At 39.2% G+C, this 24,265-nt stretch overlaps 1 protein-coding gene across 7 annotated transcripts in view; it reads left to right on the forward strand.

Moving 5' to 3' along the window:
* Nrg3 (neuregulin 3) overlaps positions 1 to 24,265 on the forward strand; it is a 942,917-nt gene that overhangs the window by 264,065 nt on the left and 654,587 nt on the right. The window lies entirely within an intron of this gene.

Below are 24,265 nucleotides of genomic sequence, written 5' to 3' on the forward strand. Positions count from 1 at the left end.
TCTCCCTCCATCTGCTTCTCATTGGGACCTTGGGAGCTCAGTCCAGTGCTCCAGTGTGGGTCTCTGTCTCTATCTCCATCCATCACCAGATGAAGGTTCTATGGTGATATGAAAGATATTCGTCAGTAATGCTATAGGATAGGGTCAGTTCAGGTTCCCTATCCTCAGCTTCCCAAGGGACTAACTGGGGACATCGCCTTGGATAGGGGAGCAGGGAAGCACATATCTTAGTTAAAAGAGCCACCTTAGTGTTGGCAAGAGACTGGAACCTAGAGTGGCTCCCAGGAGCCCAAGGCGATGTCCCCTTTTTCTTTACTGTTTTGTATTTACCAGGTTTCTTTCATGTCAGGGACTGGTGCCGACAAAAATACCTCTTGCCAGGGTAAGGGCATGGGGATTTAGAAATATAGTAAAGAATATGAAGACGTGAAAGAAAATATTAAAGTGGAAAAACATATAGGATAGAAGTGGAGGGGATTTTTGTGAGTACTGAAAATTGCCGGCATTTAACTTCCAACTGCTTAAAATACCTTTGACTCCAAAAGGAAGGAGTAAGACAAAAGACTGCATTAAGATGATACAAGAAAATGAACATACCAATTAAAACTCATGGGCTCCATTCATAGTTAAACATTCTGTTACTAGAACAAAACAAGTCACCAAGTCATGCTCATGCCCTAGTCCAAAACACTCTGTAAGGAAACCGCTCCTAAATTATTTACTTAAAGAAAACTGGAACTTAGTTGGATCCTTAGACTTTTGTTTGAGGTAGGAACACACTACTCCCCTCTTCAGGGAGCACAAGGTCTGGCTATTAGCCACACCTGTTGACAATAACCTTGAGAGAGCAGAACTCTCTAATTTACAACTAGGTGGGACCTTTGACTGAGGGAGAGGCACAATAACCTTGAGGATCTAGAAACTAGGCCTTACTCTCTGACCTTTGGTCAATGTGGAAACAGGCCTTTTTGGACCTCCACAGTTTCAGAGTTAGTAACTTTTAAGGAAGTACAGACAATGCTGATTTAAAAAAAAATAGCATCAACAACATTGCTAACAATTCATGTAATTTTAAACTTTAACTTTGTACTGGAATGTAATTAATATACCTTGGAAGTGCTGAATCTTGTGCCTATTTTTTCAAATTACTATAGTGACCTGGGATATCAGTTATTCTAAATGTTTTCTTGTTTTCTGTTCATTTGCTAAATGGTCCTAATATTGAATAATTTTCTAAGTAGTTATCTTATAGTCATAGATAAATGCAGTTCTTACCCTTCATCAGAGAAGATTCTTCTTGCAGTGGATGTGCTAATACAGCAACTAACAATAGGTCAAAAAAACAGAGAATAAGGGTCCGTGAGTGCTCAGAAATAAATGGAACATCTGAATCACACCCATTCCACCCAAGGCTCAGGAAGCATTATTTTAGAAGGGACAGACAAATTATAACAGTCAGCAGTGGTGGAAGACCACTGCAAAACTGTGTTCCAGCTATGAGCTGACTATTACCCTCATGGACTCAAAGCAACTTTGGCTGCATACACAAGACTATACATAAAGAATACAGTTAACATTCCAGGAGAGATGGGGAAGGGCTCATGAGATTTCAGCTCTGATGAGGAACTATTGGCAGGGATGGCTTCATGGGCAGGAAGTGTCAGTTTTCTTATTTTTTCACCTGTGGTGTGGATAGACAAAAACTCATAGGAGGGTAGGAAGCGCGCATTGGACTCAGAGAGTCATTGCAAAGAATAGGTGAAGAAAGACATTTGACAGAGGATGTTGAGGGTTCAAATGAGTTATAAGGGGAGGGAAATGCATATAATGAAATTGTACTACATGCATGTATCAAATAATAAATTAATAATATGTGTCAAACATAATTTTTCTTCAATTTGAAATCTTATTACATACCTTTATAGTATATTAGAGTTATGTTCTCCGTGCTCCCACATATTTTATAAGTTTTTTAATACCATTCTAACTGGCATAAGATGGTATCTCATCGTTCTATTGATCATTTTTCCCTAATCATCAATAGCCTTGATATTTTTATAGTCATGTATTTTTTGGTGAATTGTATTTCTTCATCAAAGAAGCATAATAATTGTGGACAACGATTTCTAGTTTTATTTTTTAAAAAAAAAAAATCTTCCCAGGAGGTGGGGGTACATATCTTTAACCACAGCACTCAGGAGGCAGATGCAGGAGGATCTCTGTGAGTTTGTGGTCAGCCTGGTCTATAGATTGACTTCCACGACAGGCAAGGCTGAACACAGAGAAACCCTGTCTAAACAAAACAAAACAAAACAAAAAAAACAAACAAATGAAAATCTCCAAATAAATCTTATGTGAGACACAGCCAACTCAATTCTAGGTATATATCCAAAGCAATTGAAGCCAGCATACAAATAGATACCTGTACTCCCAAGTTACTGTGACACTATTCACAGAAGGTAATGTGTGAAATCTGCCTAGGCATTCATCAGTGAATGAGGAGATAAAGACACACACACACACACACACACACACACACACACACACACATGACTGGACTTTTACTTAGTCAAAAATGAAAACCTGTCATTTTTAGTAAAATGGGTAGGACCAGAAGACATATGCTAAGACAGATAAGCCATACAAAGAAAAATTGTTAGTATATGCTTTATCTGATAGATGATGCTAAAAATATCAACCTAAATAAAAAAAATACAGATTTAGAGATTGCTATGGGACAATGGTCTTGTATCCTGTCACTTGTATTATTTTAATAAAATGCTGATTGGCCAGTAGCCAGGCAGGAAGTATAGGTGGGGCAACAGAACAGGAGAGTTTGGGGAAGAGGAAATGGTCAGTCTGCAGTTGTCACCCAGAAAGAGAGAAAGAAAGATGAGAATGCCTTGCTGATAAAAGGTATCAAGCCACGTGGCTAACACAGACAATAATAATGGGCTAATTTGAAATGAAATAATTAGGTAATGAGCCTGAGCTAATAGGCCAACCAGTTTAAACTTAATGTAGACCTCTGTTTGTTTCTTTGGGACTGAATGACTGTAGGACCAGGTGGGACAGAAACCTCTGTCAACAAGAGATGCTGAGGAGGTCTGGCAAGATTAAATAATGGGAAAAATATAATCACATAAAAGTAAGATATTCTAGTGAACTTGAAACTATTGTGTTGTTACTAATTAAAAAATGTTCCAAGGCTTTAAACAAAAAAGTAAATTGGTAGAGAAAATGCTAATTATTCTAAGCTGATAACACAGGATATGTGTGTGCTGAACTATCACACTATCACACTTTAATATGTACAATTAATACTTGTTCATTAGTTCATCGTTTGCATTTTCTAAGTTTTTCTGTTTCATTTTAATATTTCTCTTTCTCCTTTTCTTTAACCTTTAACTGATGTAGGCTTTTGGTCTGATATTTTTTCTCTCTGCTTCATTGGGTAAATTAACTTCTTAGCTCAGATTTGAAATCCTGAGTTTCCCAGGCCCTTTTCTCATGGTTATTGCTTTATAAACACTGGTTTTCTTTCTTGTCCCTTGATTTTTTTTTCTAGCTGGTTAATCTCAGAACAGAAGACTAGATCCTAACTTTTTATGCATGCTTCTTGTGGCCCACTTGTACTGTCTTGAAATCTGGCATTCAATGCACTACAATGCTCAATTGATGACAAGAGAGGCAATCTATTTGTAGCCCGCCACACTCCTTGCATTATGGTTTTGACTGCATGCTACACTGTTTACTATGGGGACTAATGATACTAATGGCTATGTCATGACCTGCTGTTCAGCTCAACACAACTCTTTGAAATTAGAGAGAGCCCTGGCCCAGTGTCCACAAACTAAATGGGCCTGACTGCTGGGTCGTGAACAGAAAAGAATAATTTCTAAATATTAGCAAAACATTTCTCAGACACCATCACTGTCTCATAGAAAGCTTAACACTCTGCTGCTGAAGCCTGAGGTATCACTTTGACTACAGAGATCTATGTTGTCAGCAAACAGACATGAGATTGTGACCCTCAGCTTTTTCTTCTATTTATCAGACTTGACTTTGAGCTAGGACTTAATAAATTTTAATCATTTTCTCATTTTGTAGAATGAAGAGTAATTATAAGAGTGAGATACCTCTAAAATTTGTAGTATAACACAGTGTGTATGTGGCCCCTGTTGAATGTCAATGGGTGTCAATGCAAGTGTTAGAGTCAGCTCATCTGTGATCCACCAGTCTCAGCCTCAGTGAATACTCAGCTCATGCTAGGAGTTAAGGCATGTTTTAAGTCATATTTCTGTGTTCGCGCCTTGAATTTGAACATTTCCTTTTTAGCTTGACGTATGTATATCATTGTTTGTATATGAAGTTCTCCTAAAGAAATGTTGTGTATTCAGAGCTAGATCTTTTAGTATGATTAATAAAAACCCAGAGACAGATATTGGTGTTCAACCTGAAGGTCAGAAAAGCAAAACAGCCAGCCACTGGCTCTTACATTTACCTCAGTCTGAAATGACAATCCCATCTCCAAGAATCTCAGAATGAGACTGTGTCTGAGAGCTGTCTCCTCCCATCTTATGTGCCTTTCTAATGCTGAGATCAAAGGAGTCCCACCACCACCAACCAACTTCTATGGCAAACTAGTGTGGCTACTCCCAAGAAGGTCCCCAAGCACTGAATGCATGGTGGTATTTCTGTGAAAGTTTTAGCAATGTTAAGCAGTTAGTCCTAGTTAGAGACTGTAGGTTACTCAGGAGCCCATCTACGGGGCCAGTATCTTACAGTGTTATCTCTTTCTTTGCTCTTCTTCAGTTCCTTTTCTCTTCCAAGAGGCAATGGAGCTTCCTCAACCTATGGGTCCAAGGAAGGATGGATTATACCTTCTGAAAGAATGAGCTACAGAGAAATCCTCCTCCCTAATGTCATTCTCTTGGTCATTTCATTGTAGTGACCAGAAAAGTAACTACCACAGTATGTATGGGTAGATTTTTGTTGTTAGTGATGATTTTCCAAAGTCACTGCTCCCATGTGAAGGTGTTCAGAACATTGACATTGGTCATAATAATACATACTCTTGTTTAGTTTTAGTTAGTAGTAGCATTTTCCATTTTAATTTTCACATTCATTTCATTCTGGCCTAGTATTCTGATGCAAATCAATCAATTCAATTGGTACCATGTATTAAAGAACAGTAATACTATCAAAAGATTTCTGATATTACCATAAATTACTGTGTAAGCAGACCTATTTCTTATCTGTCAAGGGGCATTTTTCTTTAGCAATTTTCTCTATTTCTATATGTGTGAAAGGTTTTTCCTGCCTTTTTTTTTTAAAGAACAAAAAAGAAAAAAAATGGTTGTACCTAAAAGACTTTGACTTTTAGTGAGTAAGTATTCTAGATTCCTGGTCACAAAATAACCTTGCAACAGGGCAAAGGGAATGAAAAACATTGTTCACACATATTGCAGGGTGGGACACTGGAGAAGATAAAGGGCTGAAAGAGATAGGAGAAAATTAAACTGTTTTTAAGAGGGGAAGGAAGCATTTTATAAAAATTTTTTTTTGACAACTGGTTTTGATCACCCTAACAATTTCTGTAATTTCTATGTGTATAGGAGACAGGCTGTCTGGAAGTTGTCAACCTATCATTTCCCCCCATGCCTACAAAAAAGCCACTCTTGAGAACAATAAATACCAGAGAATTTAAAATGTAAAAAAAAAGAACAGTAATACTATCATTTAAGTGAATAAAACAAATTCAGAGAGCAGAGAGTCTTCTAATATCAACCCTCCTGTTTCTCTCAATGTCTTGACCCAGGGATATTGTAAGAAAGAGTGTACTCCATACTTTCAAGTGCCTTCCCTTGTCCTCTCAGTCTGAAATTCTCACCTACCTCAATGGCTTTGTGACCCACAGTGTCAAACATGTAGAGTATCACCTCCACCTTTTAGCACCAACGAAACCCTTCCCATCAGAATTTAGGCTTAGTTCCTTTATATGTTGTTATATATGGACCATTCATACAAGAGTTGTAGGAGGGGGATTGTTCCTTGCATGTACTAAGAACTTAGGAGCAAATGTGTGCTTCATCAGAACCAATTAAACTTAAATATAAGTAGTTGAACACATAGTATAATATCTTAAATAACATGCAATTTAGATTTTTTTCCATGTAAATGCAGTTCAGAAGAAAGCTACTCAGGACTTGTAATTATTGCATGGTTCCAAGAACACAAAAACATTTGCTATTGCTCTTCAGAATATGATGCTTACATGATGAGAATGAGTTCATGTTTCAAAGTAACTACTGGTGTTCCAGCTTTTACATTAATGTTCTATGCTGCAAGAAGGATGGAGGAAAAGAAGGCTCTTTCTTTTAAGGGAAACCTGCTCCTTTCTTGCTATTAAGATTTTAGTAACCACCGTGTTGTACAGCAGGAGGCATTGCCCTCAGCTCTCACTGTGCATAGGTAGATTATAAAATTTTTCTTATAGGGAGATAAGAACAATACGGAACAGATGCTGTTGCATGTCTGTCACACGTTAACCCAACGTTTGGGCTGACATCCTGGCAGTAAGTCATGGAAGGAGCTGGTGAGTGCTGCAAGCCAGCATGGAAGTTCTGCTCTCAGTGACTCAGATGTGTTTCTCAGCCATGCATATGGATTACAGTTAAGGGGCAGATTTCCCAGACTGGCGGCTTTTTATTTCCTGTTAACAGGCAGTGTTTTGACATGTAACCCAATTCTACTCTTGTGACTGGGCGTTTGGACAATTAGTGTGCTACTGTGAGACAGGTGCATCAAATCTTCCTCTGTTTAATGTTTGAAAACCCAGAAAAGCTGGGCTTTTCTCTGTCCTGAGTTTATTTTTAGTGTCAACAAGGATCCAGAAATAAAGAAAGGGGATATGGAAGACTTTTCTGACAGATGTTCTTTGGGACACAAGTGATGGCCTGCATAGGGAAACAAAGAATTTCCAATATGAATCTTGGCTCCAAGACCCTGAATTGTAGGAAGAAACCCAACCTGGTAGTGCTTCAGCACTCAGGAAGATATCAGTTGCTCGTATCGGACAGCAGGGTCATTTTGATTCTCATCTGCCACAGAATGGACTGTACTGTACACAATCCTGTAGCCATGCCTGTGTTTATAAACCTACACAACCAAACAGTCTGCATATTCTGACTTCCTCTCCAAGTGCCCTTTGCCATTTTACCCATGGCATATAGTGGCCCATCGCAAAATAGGCCTCACTTTCCCTCCTTTCTTTTTCCACAGCCCCAGCATAGTCTGTCATCACGATTATTTTATTAATAGTTAAGTAAAAAAAAATTGAAATTACTTCTCTCTGTGTGCTCATAGAATTTACAAAAACCAACAGGGAGGCTTCACTGCAGGCTCCTGATAGGAAAGCTTCAGTGCAGCAGAATCCATAAGCCAGGGCAACTTTTGAGTTAAATTAAATTTTATGGCTCAATAAATACTTTGCTTCGTTTTTGCCCCCATTAGAAATCAAAGAAAATAATTCCAGATTCGGTTTGCACAAAGGCTCCAAGTTGATGCGGGCTCTTTGCTAGTGCCGTGGAAGCATTTGCATCTGCACATTGATATGTAGTGAAATAGGCTGTAAAGGATAGGATCAATTTTCTATTAAAAGTACAAAGTCCAGTGGAGCCGGATACCATGGGGGCTTTTCTCATTTGTCATTCAGGACCACTTGACAGCTTTACAGTAGCTGCAGAAGACCCCAACTGGTGGGTTGAGCTGCTGTCAGGCTTCAGAGCCTATGCACATGTGTGCAAACCACATCCACCAGTAATGTAAGATGTGAATGTAGATGAATGGAAGTAAAGACACCAACATATAAGCAAGGGACCAAATCACACAACTCTCACTTTGAGATAGGCAGATAACAAAACACACCTGCCCAGATGAGAGGGTCCTGACATGATGGCATAGCCGGGCTGGACCAGGGCAGCAGCTCACAGAGCACAGTGACAGTTTGAGTATATGTCAACCAAGACATCTGGAAGTCCGGAAACACAGAAACATAGAAACCTAGATATATATACACACACACACACACACAGGCACACAGAGAACATCCAATAAAATAAGGCCTACAAAGAGCAGCAATTAGGTGGCCCCACTAGCAGATGTGCCCACTGTGAATAGAACTTTCTATATTTAAGATATTTGAAAATTTTGTAAATATTTATATGATAATTTGCCCTTCCGTTCTTCTAGTCTCCCAAGTTAAAATGCCTGCTGCGTGTTTTCCTCATCTAGTCTCTTTGTAGGTTCCCAATATTTGGGATATCAAAAACAATTATTATATTGCCTCACTGAGCATCAGCTCCTTTGTCCTTATTGTTGAGCCTTGTGCTGTTCCAGGGCTCCCAGCATTCATTCAAGGGAGTATACGTGGTACCTTGTCGATGTTTCCCTGCTTGCAGAGTTGAACCCTCTGATCACTCCCATACTGTTACCAGAATCCATCATTCTGGATGACAAATCCACCTTGGCATTCCTATTGGCAAATCTTTAAATATAAAACAGTGTCTAGGACAAAGCCCGTACTGACTTTACAGGTAGAGTCCTCTGCTGGTATCAACTTGTTCTACCATTTTCTTTCACTCAAGTTTTCCATTCCACACAGAAAACAACCACACTGTAACTCCCAGTTCATTCCTAAGAGCTTCCACAATCTACCATGGGAAATTAAATATTGTCATAGTTCTTCGTAGGAGGCTCTAGAATGAGCCCTTGTTTCGTGGTTAGCCAGTCATGTACAGCTATCTTGCAATTCGATTGAGGTTTCAGAAAAAGGCCACTATATCTTGCACATCACTGTTCACCTACTGCAGTGTTGGTACAGAGTAAAAACTTCCAGTGAGGGACACTGCTCAGTTATTGGGATTACTGCTCTTGGGGGATAAGGGATGAGGGATAAGCTGGGTGACAGACTTGAAGAGATACTTCAATGAGGCAGCATCACTTATTCAGCTGATATGGATGCAGTGTTTCATTTTTTTTATTGAGTGGATATGTGATAGGGTACGTGTGTGGGCACATTCCTGTGTAGTGTCTGTTGTGAGTCTGTGCATGTACAGGTATTTGAGGGCAAATGTGAGTGTGCACATGCCAGGATGTCCGTGTAGACACCAGAGGACAATTTTGTCTCCCACCTTGTTGGAAACTGGGTCTCCTTGTGGTTTTTCTATTGTGCTCACCAACTTGTTTAATGTACCTGAACTTTAAGAGCGTTTTTGTCTCTGTCTTGTATCGGCCCATGGGGCCGCTGAGATTAGGAAAGCTTGTACTATGGGTCAGATTTCACTTTGTGAGTTGTGGGGATTATAACTCAGTTCCTCATGCTAATATGGCAAGTGTTTGGCCCCTGAGTCATCTCTTCTGCTAGTTTCATTGGATTTCTGCAACTCTGAGCTATAGTTTGCAATTCTTCCTGTGAGAAATGAGTAATCCAGAGAAATTCAGAATTTGACCACTTTCCATTTCTCTTTGGACTTGCTTTCGACCCACAGAATGCCATTCTCTTCCATGCCTGTGGAGCTGGAATGGCGCTCCTAACATGCCCATTTCCTCGCCTTGCTTGAGAGGCTCTGGGTTAACCTGACATAGACGCATTTCTTCCTTGTTGGGTTTCTTTAGGCTTTAAGACAGTGAAATAAATCATTAAGTTTGGCTGGAGCACACAGTTCTATACAAATGGATCTAACCACAGAACCTATCTCTAGGGAACTTCTCAAGCAGGCACGGACTGGGAATGTGACAATTCTCTAAAATGTTGTCCTCAAATAACTTCTTTGATTCTCTGTCTTTAGCAGAACATTTCCCATTACTGTGTGTTGCCTGGCCACTCATACCTTACCCTACTGCTCGTTCTTTGATCTGGTTACAAATGGAAGTGACCGGCCCATCGCATCTGGAAATTCTGGGACTTCCCTACTCTGTGCATTTCTTCCTGCTATGAGCTGAGAAGAGACAGCATGCTCACTTGCCGCTTCTGTCAATGACCAGGCAAATGGTATAAATAACTCCCAGGAAGACAAACCCCGGTTTCAACCTTTCACTGTGGCTGCCTCAGTTCAGTCAGGGATCTCTGCTTCCTGCAGTGTTTGGTGTGGGCTGTGACGCACCAGTGCTTGCACCTTCTGTACCCCCCGGGAGGTGTTTGTTTATTTTTGTCTCCAGCTGAGAGCAGCAGCATGCCATTCCTTGATCCCCCTGGTAATTTCCTGGGCTCAGTGATTCCTGCTTCTGTTGGCCTATTTCACAGTTGGTGGCCCTGCCTCTGACCTGGATTTGCTCTGCCTAGCTCAAAGCACAGAAGAGCTCTGAAGATGCATGTGTCTGACAGCACAAAATCACCATCCCTTTAAGCAATACATGCGCACCACACACACACACACACACACACACACACACACACACACACACACAGAGACACACACTTATTTGTGGAGCTGGAGAACACAGATCTAAATCTTTAAATTCTTCTGGTTTTGAGATAAGGTGAGTTAAAACCACATCTCTACCTGTTCTTACTTGCAGAGAAAAGATATACCACCTTTTACTAGCATTGGGGCGGGGACAAGGTAAACAACTCAGCGCTGGGCTTCAGTAGCCATCACTTGGTGCTTAATGTGCTCAAGTCATCACTGTTTTTCAATGCGTTGTTTCCTTGGTGGATATAATTTTTTTATAAGTAAACTGGGCATATTTTTTCTGGGGAAATTAATCATAAACATAAGAGAAAGTTTGCAATGACATGGTTTAGGCGATATTTTAATTATTTCCAAGAGAAGAGAAAAGCACTCTTTGTAAACAAAGAAGCTGAATTTTAGATAAATGCATTACTGCTCAAATTTAGAACCTTAACTGATGAGTAAGTATAGAGAATAAGGTTTACATTTTTAAATTAAAATTTTCCTATTATTTTAGAATTCCACACAGGGATTTGCACCATTTCTATCACTCTCCCTCCTCCAATTCCTCAACTGCTCACCCACAATTCCTGATCCCTTCTTTAATTATGTATGCATTATTCAGGGAATTATCTGAGTGCATTCAACTTGGATTTCTCATCCTAGGGAAAAGGATGAGCTTTGTCTCTGAAGACCTCAAATTATCTTTGATTACTTAACTCTTAATTATCCATACTTATGATATGAGAATCATATGGGTCATAGCTATCCATATTTTTGTTTCCTTTTCTTGTTTTCTTATTTGTTTCACGGCTGTCAATTTCAGACAATGCATTGGCATCATATTTATCTCCATTGCTTTCTCTTACCCAATTTATTTTCTTCTGAATGCCTTCCTTTTCCCAATTAGTAGATATGCTATTGAAGAAAATGATACTCTTCCCAAGGCAGTACCTCCTGAGGAGGTGGACCCTCAAAGCATCTCCTCTATTCATGATGGACTGTTTAAGGGCACAGTCTGTATGGCCACCATGTGGTTGTGACTACAGTGGCCATATCATATCTGGATGGCATCATCTCAAAGCATGCCTCCCCTCCTCTGGCTTTTATATTCTTTTTGTCCCATCTTCTGCGATATTTCCTGGGTCTTGTGTGAGGTAGGGTAAGATGATTTAGATGTGCCGCTTTGGACTGAGCACTTAGCCATCAATTATTTTCAACTTTTTGGTGAGACAGAAATTCCTGAATTAGCTATCACCTCAAGAAAAAGGGGTTTCTCTACCTCAGGCTGAGAACCACTCTGAAATAAGCACAAATACTTAGAAGGGAGCTTTTTAATATGCTTATTCACTGAAATAAGGATTTTTTTTGGTACCCACTTCAGCTCATGACCTTCCTAGCCATAATCTCTTGGCCAGGATAACATACCATGTGTATAATTCCTCCAATAAAGCAAGGCCTCCAATGCAATAACAAATATCAATAAGCAGTCAGTTGCTAACCCTAAGTTTAACTGTATCTTACTTTCATTTAAATTCTTATTTTGTTTAATTTTCCTGTACCAATACAGTAATTCTAGAATGATTATTTTAATTTAGTTGCCTGACAATTCACATATATGTGTGTGTATATATGTATGTATATATATGTGTGTGTGTATGTATATGTATGTACCATTGTTGAGCTAGCTGGACTGCAGCCTATACGTCATTCCAATAAATTTTATATATATGTATGTATATATATATATATGTGTGTGTGTGTGCTTGTGTTATAGGATACACACACATACACACACACACACACACACACACACATATATATATGTAATCCTAATCCTAACCTAACCCTAACCTTCTCAGATGTGGGTATAGTATCAAATAGTCTTCCAAACTGGCATCTTTGTGCTCATGGAATTGACAGGCCTATCATAGAAGTTTCTTTATTGGGTGGGTGATTACTAATACAGGAATTTATAACTGGTCTAAGTACAAAGGACAAGTGTCAGTGGAGGACTCAGTCACAAATGAAACATCTGTGTCATCCCTCTTCAAGGCTCAAGGACAATTGTGGGTAAGAGTAGAGGAAAAATATAAGAAGCAAAGATCTTCAAAGACTGGGAAAAAAAAAACCAGCCTCTTCTGGACATGACTGGGCCACTGTACTCAGGAACCCACAGAAGCTATACTTGACTTCACAAGATCAAACAGTCAACATATTATCATGGAGTGGGGAAAGTACACACCTCTAACTGGGGTTGTATACAGTTGGTGGATTCAGAGGTAGGAATTTTGTTAAGCCCACAGATGAGAGGATAATGACTACCAATGTAAGTCACAGTCAAATTAATTAAGGCAAGCTCTATTCATGTACACTAGATTTCTCTCCCTAAGGCAGGGTTCAAGAGATCAGCTTTGAACATAGTGAAAAATAGGTTTTGATAGCTGAGGCATAGGTGATTTCCAAGTTGGGGATTTGGTAGGCAAATAGGCAAGGTTATAGAAACAGAACATAGGAGGTTGGCATATGTTTGTGCATAACAACCCCCTGAAACAAAGGCATGATTGCAAGGTAGTTATAACAAGGTGGTTGGTCATAACAGCCATTTGAAACAAAGGCATTGTTGCCATTTCCTAGAACAGGAAGTACAGAACCATTTGTAGTTAAGATTATTGATGTGGGATTCCTCTCTTTATGCTGTGAATATCATTTGTTAGTAAAGAAGCTGCTTTGCACCTGTTGATAAGGCAGAACTTAGGTAGGCGGGGAAGACTAAACTGGATGCTGGGAGAAAGAAGACGGAGTCAGAGAGAAGCCATGTAGCCCCACCAGAGACAGATGCCAGAACTTTAGCTGGTAAGTCACAGCTACATGGCGATACGCAGATTAATAGAAATGGGTTAAATTAATATGTAAGGATTAGCCAATAAGAAGCTAGAGCTAATGGGCCAAGCAGTAATGTAATTAATACAGTTTCTGTGTGAATATTTCTGGGCTGAGCAGTCAGAAACCAACAAGTGACCTCCTCCAACAGATTGTAGGTGAGATATACACCAATCTTTGAAAAGCAGACTTAATCATGAACAGTAATGAGCCTAGTTTGTATTTAGGACAAAATGGCTTTCACACTCAAAATGGAGGCAGGCTGATTTATCGATTTTAACTATGTGGCAATGGTAGGGTAACTTTGCACCAGTGGATGGGTCCACATTTAGAAGTGACTATATGGGAAGCACAAACTGTGCTCCATGGGTCATAACAAGAAGAGGATAGCAAATTGGAGTGGTTGCAGAAGGGGGGAGCTAGGGAGAGAACTAGGTGAGTATGATTTGAAGATTAACATGAACTTCTTAAAGAATTAATAAAAATATATTAAAAATAAATGTCTTTTATGGACAGAAATAAATTACAAAAAAGAAATAGTGTCTCTTGAAAAACATTCAGTTAATTCAATTTGCAGCTCAATTTAATGAATGAATTTGAGAAAAATTGTACTTCAGTGTTTTGCAGTAGAATTTTACCTGTACACACATTCCACGGAATATTAAAAAGACATGAACTCAGACGTTTATATTAATAAAACTAATATTTTCACTGTTACAGTAAGGCCAAACTTAAGTGGCAAATCTCTGTGTTTTTCCTGAACACACACAATGGTACCAATATGATGGATATTACTGCAAATTAATGGAGCTTCCTTGATTTACGCGAAGCCGGTGACATTTTTTATCAGGCACAGGTTTGATCACCACAGTGCCAAGTGAAAATAACATTGCAGCATTATTATAAAAGTCATTTTGAATCCGATATTTTCTGAAAATGTCTCTGTAGACAAAACTGAGAATTTCTGGTTTGAGCTACTATAACAAGCGTAGCAAAGCAATCAGAAGATGAAAAAGAGTTATTCACACATAGAGCTATTTCTTAGATGGTCCTCAGACCAGTGGGGTTCTGCCCCTCAGGCACATTTGCCAATGTGCTGAGATGGAAAAATAATGGAATCCTGACTGGGGAGTAGACAGTTAGGACTATCCAGCAATAATGGTAAATAGCCTACAAGCCACAGGGAAATCTTGCAACACAAAGACTCTTGGAGCGAACACAAGTCTGTTGGTTTAGAAAGCCTGCTTAAAGCCTAGCTTGGTAGCCCATGACTGCAATCTCAGGAATTTGAGACAGGAAAATCTGAAGTTCATGGCTAGCTTGGGTGACCTAGTGAGATTCTTTCTCAAACAAACAAACAAATAACCCACCTTGTTTTAAAGATGGAAGTGTATTTCAAGAAGATTGCTGATTGCTCAGCTAGTTTGTCGAATAATTGGATTCCCTCCCTCTTGATTGACTTTTGACCTACAAAGCATAGTTCTTTTCCTCACAGTGTGAATATTGGCTTGTTGGAACATCACTGAGTTTGTACCAGGGGCATTGAAAGGAACTTGAGGATGAGAAACTGAGTCTTAAGAAAACTATGAGGAAATTGAATACTGCCTTCTGTTTATTCCTTTGGCAAGAACTGGCTAGGCTAAGACTTTGTCACAGAGGAAGATGTTCCATTGGAAAGAAAAATGCAGGCCTTTGTGAGTACAAATATATGGACAATGTTTATTATAGTGGAGAAATGTTTATATGTTTTTGAAAGGTTTATCAAAGAATCCAGAGGTGGTCATAGAAGAATTTATAATTCTGACTTGTATGTGTTAGCTACAGACTTTTAATATGCAAAGAACCCTACCAAAACTATTCTTGTGTTTTGTAAACATGCAATTTTTTTAATGGATTTGCCATTTGCCTTGAGTAAGCAAATTAATTTCTCACAAGTATAATAAACACACTTGCCTCCAAAATGAATGTGTTCTTTTATAGAAGGTCATCAGCTTTTTACAAAATTCAACTGAACCGATATCTAACTGGTTTATGGAACTTGTCTTTGGGCTTCATTAAAGTCTGCATCTCTACCTCAAGAAAAAGATGGAAGACATTGACTTCCTGTCAAAATCAACAAGGACTAGATAAAGACCTTTGAATTCTCATGCCTGTGAGCAAGTAAACATTTATAGCTAATTTGAATTGAGATGCTTAATTACATAATTTCATTCCAATTAAGCTGCCAATTAATTGACAGGACAACTCTGAGTGCTTTACATAGTGCCAGCAGAAACATCCTGAGCATTACCTGTGACCCCTTGGGAGAGATCAGTAAATAAGGCTGGAAACAGAGTGTTCAAAAACAGAAACAAGAGACTCACCCTGGAGAAATAAAGACTTAGGAGCAGCCCTAGGGAGATTCAAGCTCATGTGAGGATGGGAAGATTTTGTGGGGGACCAAATCCTAGTTAAAGATGTGAATAGCTTTTTCATGCAGTTCTGGCTAGAGTAAGAGATGACAACAGATGGCTCCAATGTAGTGTGTGGTCCTGCTAATCAGTGGGCCAAAGAGATAGAAAGGAAAGGTGAGTAGCATTATCCACACATTGGTAATGACCAGTGCTTCTGGGGGGTCAGACACATAGGTTTCCTGTCCCTTCAACCTTTACCACTGTCAGGTTAATATAGCATGTGTTAGTCATGAAAAGAAATCCAAATTGAAAATCATTATTCCCCCCCAAAATGTTATTTTACTAGCTACACCCCAGCTTGTTGGAATCAGGAAATGTGGTGTAGGAATCAACATCTCTTCACACACACTGAATGTGTGTGTGTGTGTGTGTGTGTGTGTGTGTGTGTATCAGTATGTGTGCTCTGGAGATGTTACTGGAATGTATCAGATCATAAACATATAGAAAATTGTGGATAAAGCATTTGGGGTCTTTAGTATTAATGTTGTCTCGAGGATTTTTTTTTGTAAAATGAGTTTAGAAATTCCTCAAGTGTTGCATTATCACATTGAACATTTTATAATTTCATAATTGTTTGAGAGAGTAAGATAAGGTCAAGTACAGATTAACACCAGCCCAAAAGTCACACTTGATTTGAGATTCAGCATTAGTTCTTCTTGTCTAAGTTGTATCATTCACATTTATTTTTCTGTGTTTTTCTGTAACACAACTACATCATTTGTTTTTTATTCTAGCTCCTTGTCTCTGGCTATAAGCAGAAATTTTATTAATTCATTTCAAATTGCCAGTAGTGTGGGCATGAAATTGTTACCTCTTATCTTAGTGAGTAAATGACATAGATCTAATCTACATGGGAAGTAGAAAAAAATAAGATCTCCTGAGTAAATTGAGAGCATGGGGACCATGGGGGAGGGTCGAAGAGGAGGGGAGAGGCAGGGAGGGGAGCAGGGAAAAACGTAGAGCTCAATAAAAATCAACTAAATAGGAAAAAAAAGAGAATTTATTACCTAAAAATAAGAAAATTTCATTATCAAAATCATGTAAAAATCCCAGAGATTATACACCAGAGAACTATATGCATTTATCATTTGCTTTCTCCCTAAGTCCCTATAAGCATACTTGAATTTTCATTGATAAACAGGTATTTTTGTTTTTGCTATTGGAGAGAGAGAGAGAGAGAGAGAGAGAGAGAGAGAGAGAGAGAGAGAGAGAGATGGGAAGTGAAAATTATTTCTATTATACTTAATTCTTGGAAGCAAATTAGGAATGCTATTCCTAGTCATTATCAGAAGCTATCAGCATCTTGACATTTAACTCCTGTGCTGGCCACTCAAGCTGTGAACATAGGACCACTTCCAGCATTTGCCATGCAACTTTTATCCAAATCCAACAAAGCGTCAAGCTATATGGGCAATATGAGGACTGGAGCGCAGTGAACTATGATGACAGATGAATGTGTTTCTACCACTGTGCTGATGAGATGAAACATCTGGAGGTGTTCTTTCCCTTGAAGGCTTAATACTTTAATAATACTACATCTAAAAATTAACAGAGTTGGATAAAGGCTTTGGCTTTTGAAGTGGGGTAAATATCAACACTTTTTAAGTCATGGTAGTTTTTAAGATAAATGAAATTATGTCAGCATGGTCAGAGCACTCAAGGAAGAGAAATGATTTTGTAGTTGTATGGGTCCTTTTGTTATTGTATTCACATACAACCCTGCTTGCTCACTCTTTCACCTGTCTTACAGGATGCATCGTTTACTCCTTCCCATAGTCCTTATATTGGTAAGGCCTCCATTTCTTTTCCCATTTTGTTCTTTAAACAATCTTATTTTACATACTAATCCCAGTTCCCTATCCCTTTCCACCTCCCCCTTCTCCCAAACCCATCTACTCCTCAGAGAGGGTGAGACCTTCCATAGCGAATCAACGAAGTTTATCACATCACTTGAGACAGGACCAAGGCCCTCCCCCATCCACGTGTATCTAGGCTTAAGCAAGGTATCCTGCCGTAGAAAATGGGCCTAAATGAGCCAGTTCATGCACAAGGAATAAATACTGTCTCCATGCTAGTGGCCAATCAGTCTATACCAGCCATACAAATGTTATCCACATTTAGAGGGCCTAGTTCAGGCTTATGCTGGTTCCCCATCTGTCAGTCTGTAGTCAGTGAGCTCCCACTAGAATCAGGTCATCTTTTCTATGGGTATCCCCATCATGACCTTGACCCCTTTGCTCATAATATTGTTCCTCTCTCTCTGTGTGACTGGACTCTAGAAGTTCTGCCCTGTGCTTAGCTGTGGATCTCTGCATCAGCTTCCATCAGTTACTAGATGAAGGTTCTATGATGACAGTTAAGGTAGTCATCAATCTGATTACAGGGGAAGGGCAGTTTAGGTACTCTTTCCACTATTGCTTAGATTCATAGCTAGGATCATCCTTATCCTGGAAGTTTCCTTCGTGCCTTGTTTCTCGCTAACCCACAATGGCTGCCTCTTTCATGGTATATGTTTCGCTTTCAATTTGACTAATCACACAAAGTACTCAATAGATGACTTCTACACTCCCCTTATTTCTTCTGCAAGTTTTCTAGGAGCAATTAATAGACTAGATCAAGACACAGTATCAGGTCCAGGGGTGCATGGATAAAGCACTTGCATTGAAGGCATAAGGACCAGAGTTTAGATCTCCGAAATTTACATAAATATCAGGCAGGTGTGGTTGCTGACCTGAAATCCAAGTGCTCAAAATGATAAGACAGGTGACTGTTAAGTTTAAATTCCTGGTTAAAGGGAATCCACCACCACTGATGTAATAAGCCAATCAAACCAAATTAATAAATCCAGGTTTATTCTGAGCAAAGCATTCCTGGGTGGCCCCAGGAGAAGTTGAAGAGACCACAGGCGAAGATCACGAGGTTAGGGCTTTTAATGCCTTCAGGAGTGGAGCCACTGATGGTGGACTTTCTCAGGGGTGGAGACTGGACTGAGGCAATTCCAGGGGATAGGGCTTGGGATGGAGATTCCACCCAAACATGCCAGGCTTTTTGGATATGTAGATTCCAGGAGGTGGTTAAAGCTTTCCCCTGAATGTTCCAGATTCTTTGGACATGTGGATGCCAGGAGCTGGGTAAAGCTTTCACCTGAACATTCTGGACTCTTTGGATATATTGACACCAAAGGCTAGAGTGAAGCTTCCATCCTGACACTGATCTTCATAGCAAGTTAACTATCTGGACTAGATGAATCAACAAGCTCCAAGTCAATGAATAAAGTAGAGAGTGATTGAGAAAGATTCTTGCAATTAACCCTGCTTCATCTTTTGTTCTGGCGATTCTAGGATGAACTCTTTGATGTAAATATGGTGAGAAGTAAATTGCTTTCTTGTCTTAGGCAGACTCCATTTTTACTTTACTTTTTTATTGCAGAAATGAGTACTCTATTTAGATAATTTGTCTCCTCCTCTTCTAACTCCTCCAAGGCCTCCCCTACTCTCTATTTAAAATCTAACTTCTTATTCTTTGTTGTTGTTAAATATATGTGTTCGTGCACACACACATATAGATAGGTATAGATAAAGCTATAGATCTAGGTATAGATATATACAGTTTATTTAGTGTTGCCCATAAATATATGCGTTTAGGGATGACCACATGGTATTGATCAGGTGCTCATCACTGGAGAAGACACTCTCTGAGCAGTCATTAAGTTGTTAATTAATTACCTGTAGCTCTTCTCCTAGGTGCAGCCCCTTCTGATATTACCATCCTCATCGGCATGCCAACTATTGTTATGCAGAGCATTTTTAGACAGCCATATCATTTAGATTTCATAGATGCAGTTTCCCTGTCATATGTAAGAATGCATTATCTTATACCAACGTTCTGTTCCTCTGGCTCTTACAATCTTTCTGTCCCATCATCTGCAGTATTCTCTGAACATTAAGTACAGGGGTCATGTTGTAGAAGTATCAACTGGAGTTAGGCATCCCAGGGTCAGTTGTTTCCTGCACTTTGACAGGCTGTGGATTTCTGTAATGATCTGTCTCTGTTCCAAAAAGAAGCTTCTCTGATGAGAGCTATATCTGTACATGTTCATAAGGTTAAGTAATTAGAATACACAGAGAAATGACATTGGTTTAGGGAACTGGCAGGAGTATGTGCTTTTTAGTGTCCATGACCTCATCAACTATCAGTTGCTGGGCAGGTTTACAATAAAAGCCATGAAGTCTCTCCTAGTGAGTAGGTCTTAAGTTAAATTACACAGCTCTTGGTTACCCTCAAGACATAATTTGCTTATGCGCTGGGATTTGTTTCCTACCTGAATCTGGCCCAATGACTGATGCTCATTGCCAACAATTCAGCTCTAACAAATGAACATTGTCCCTTTATTCTCTGAGTTTGATTTTTCTTTGCATTTATCTGCTTCCATCAATGCAAAATTCTGAAAAGTTCACATTGATTTTCCTTCTCAAAACATGAAAATTCAGTCACTCACACTTCAGTATTTCCAAAGGAAATATCTTTAATCAATATGCAAAAGAATTAAATGGAAACTCCAAATTCCCCATTCTGATTGTCTGTAACTCAGAGCAACCTGTTTACCCACTTGGATTCATCCCAGCAGAAAACGTTAACAGTTGTAATTATCACTATTATGCAGTAGGCTCATTGTACAATCAATATAATTGCCAAATGGAATTTATACAATAAATATAATCGCTGCTTTACTCCTGTGCGATATTTCAGTGGCACTTCACATTCATTTTGTCCTTTAATTAGTAACAGGTGTAATTACAGTACTGCATTCATAGCTGAGGATAAGTAATTGGCCAAGAGTGGGCACAGGGTATGGCTGCTGAGAGGAGGCCAGTGTGAGTCATTCTTTGCTGGGGCTGCCCAAGCACACTGCACAAGCCTCTTTAGGAGTCTCACATTGATTTGATTTTCAGATATGCTGTGTATAAACTCCAGGTTAAATGTGTTTTTCAGATCCTGAAAAAAATCCTCGGTCTTATTGACGTCTAGTGTTTGAGTGCCTGTGTGAATGTGCCCATTTATATTGTTCGTTGGTCAGATGATATACTATTTGCAGGGAATAGTCGGTGAACAAGAGACCTGTGAATATTTTAGCATAGAGGAGAAAAGCAGAGATTACAATAGAGATAAATCAAGAGACAATATATGTAAAGTCTTAAATATTAAGAAGTAAACTACGATAACATAACGTCTGTAGCTGGGCGATCAGAGAGACCTTTCCAAGATAAAACATGTGACTTGAGATGGTAATGACGAACCCATTATTCCAGCAGAAAATGTGGCAACTGCAGAGGCTCTTAAGAGGAATATGGTTAGGAGGAATATACTCATGGTGTATAGAAGATAGAAAAAAAAGGGGGGGGAAAGAAGTGAGCAGAGGGAGATTGCTTGCCTGTGTGATATAGTGGAAGATGTGGTTTGGACAGGATTTGATTTTGGGGAGTCTACAAGTAATAATAAAGAAAATCCTGTATATTAATGTATTATTAAATGCAATGAGAAGCTAGAGGAGAATTTGTTGCAGGAGAGGGTAGAACTAGATTCAAAGGTTAAAAAGTGTACTCTAGAAGCTCTGCTTAGAAAGTATGTAAAGTTTGTAAGAGAGAGCCCATACGTGAAAGATGGCATGAGACTGGGGGTAGATGCTGTTCGGAAATCAGACGTTAATGGCTACTTGGCCTGGGGTGATTCCAGTGGAGATGAAAAAAGGTGAAATAGTCAGAGCATTTGAGAGAAAGGATTCCCATCAGACGCTGACAGAGTAAGTGTGAACGTTGAGAGGAAGAGTGTACTAACTCTAGGCTTTGGACTTAAGTGTTACCAAGATACAACCATCCAGGGAAAAAGCCACCTTACAAAAAAGAAACAAATCTGGTTCTGTCTGCAGTGTCTGTAGACTTCTAAAGGTACTCATGAGTACACCTTGAAAAGAGGAGTCATCTCTGCAGAGAGAGCTGTGTGAATCAACAATACTGACTCAGAAGGACCCAATGGACCACTCAACAATACTGACACAGAATGACCCAAAGTAAAAACATCAGAAACACAAGACAGGCAAGATCCTAGGGTTAAGCTCTGAGGCTAACCATTTAGAGATCCCAGAGTAAGAGCCAGTAAAAAAAAAAAAAAAAAAAAAAAAGAAAAAGAAAAAGAAAATATTTCCCGTCAATCNAATAAAAACAATAAAAAAAAAAAAAAAAAAAAAAAAAGAAAAAGAAAAAGAAAATATTTCCCGTCAATCAAAGGAAAGTAGAAAGCACTCTATCAGGAGACATTTTAACTATGTGAAATACTGCTTAGAAAGTTAAAAGTAAAGTCATGATCGCCTGATTTGGCAATGAGGAGTCTGCTATTGACCTTGTGAGTACATCTTTAGTGGAGCGAGAAGCATGGGTTTGATGAGTGTGGGTTGAAGTTAAAATGTGATGTAAAGAAGTGAATATAACATACAGGATGAATGTTTGGAAGTGACAAAGAACAAGAAGGCCACTTGTGGGTGGAGGTCGCATGGGCCAAAGAAAAGCTGTTGGGTGTTTTTGTAGCAGGTAAGTGCGAAGAATGCAAAACGGATACTGTGGGATGGGAGATAAATGACTATAAGAACAAAATCCTTGGGAAGATGATAGATGGAATTCAGGGCGTAGAAGAAGAGGCTGCCTCAGAGAGGAGCATAAGCTTTTCTTGTCTTGTGATGAGCCGAGGAAACAGTGTAGGCAGGACTTCAGGAAGGTCAGTCAATGTGGTGGTGGGAGGACCGTGGCTGCCTCCCTGTTCTTCGTGATCTCAAGGAGAGAGACACATAGTACACAGCTCACTCCATGAGTCAGACAGAGGTCTGAACCAACAGAAACACTTGCTGCGGGGGTCCCTGGTGGGAGGAATCAACCTGCTGATGTTTGACAGAGACGGTGGCATCTGTCTTAGACCTTGAATAATATATGTAATTGTTCTGTTATTTGACTTAGATGTCAACAAATTTCAGAACATTTTCTCTCCAATTCTTTTACAGGAGGCTTTATATTATAAAAGAACAAGGATAACAGAGCGTGTCCTTGTGTTATTAGCAAGTTGTGGATTCCCATACATTCCACCTCCTTTCCAGAATTCAAGCAAATTCTCTTTTGTATATTCATCTCTTTTTCCTTGGCTACTTTATAATTGTCTTTCAAGTTTAGAGGAAGTGTTTCTCTTCCAGAAATCAACTTTTCCCCCAACCTGCTTATCAGTTTGAGTTGAATACTTTCTTCTATGTAAGTAGGGCATAGAGAGTCCTATTGTTTCTAGGTGATGGAATGGTTGCTGGCTTGAACACATGTTTAAAAAGAAGTACTCATGATAATGGCCACTTCAGAATTCAGAACAGGGATGTCCTGCACTCCATGAAATGAAGGATACCCAAGGTAAATTGTCTTCTGAGCATTAGAAATATATTTGTTCATGTCCTAATGTGCGCAGTAACAGAGTCCAGTTTTACACCTACCTTTGGTCAAAGCCTATCTGGATGTACATAATCACACCTAGCACTCCCAATCTTTCAGTAAATATTAAGTACTTCTTTAAATTTAAGCATTATATTAGGTACTGGGGAAAAATGAGCAAGACCAAATATTGCCTAAGTGGACATGTATGATTTTTAGAATTGTGCTAATACATTGGTTCATCTTTTAGGAACATAATTGGTACTATTTTGCTGTGGTCAAGAATGGTATTTAAAACAACTGAAGTTCAGCAGATCAAAGACACTTACTGACTCCTTTACAAGATCAGATCTGTTTTGATCAAGAACTTCTTGCAACAATTGCCTCGGGAATACTTAACATTAGAAGAGTGCCACAAAGTTCTTCAGTGGAATTATTGACTATATGCTTCAATATATTTTGCATATGAATATAAACGATGTGTTTATTTGCCTATCCGTATATGTGAGCAAGCACATGTAACTTCTATGCTGTGTTGTGGTTCCAAAGAAAACCTGGAGCTTGCTCTTTACCTATGAACTTGATTGAGACCTGTGTTCCTTGTTTGTTGCTATTTAACAGTCCTTGGGTTCTCCCATCTTCACCTCATATTGCAGTTACTTGTTATTGAGTTTAGCTTTATGTAGTTCTTGGTACCCAAACTCAGGTCCTCACATTCACACAGCAAACTCTTTACCTAGAGAGCCATCTACCCCTCTCTTATTGACTATACTTTGCATGTGATTTCAGCTAATGCAAGGACAGGAAGGAAGACTAGGGTACAGACCAAGTGATGGGATTATTCAAACTGATCCTTTTCACTATGAATGAAGAGATTTTAAAGAAAAAAGGAGGAGAGGAGTCAAAATTCTAACACTACTGGAAGAATAAATCATTTCCTCACAACACAGCCAATGAGCTGCTAGTTTAGAATGAAGAGAATTGCCCAACTCACAGAGCTTGTCCCCAGAAGATTCAG

The sequence above is a fragment of the Alexandromys fortis genome, unplaced genomic scaffold (genome assembly GCF_014885135.2).
Source record: "Alexandromys fortis isolate MF-2015 unplaced genomic scaffold, M_Fortis_MF-2015_v1.1 scaffold_46, whole genome shotgun sequence".
Classification (NCBI taxonomy): domain Eukaryota; kingdom Metazoa; phylum Chordata; class Mammalia; order Rodentia; family Cricetidae; genus Alexandromys; species Alexandromys fortis.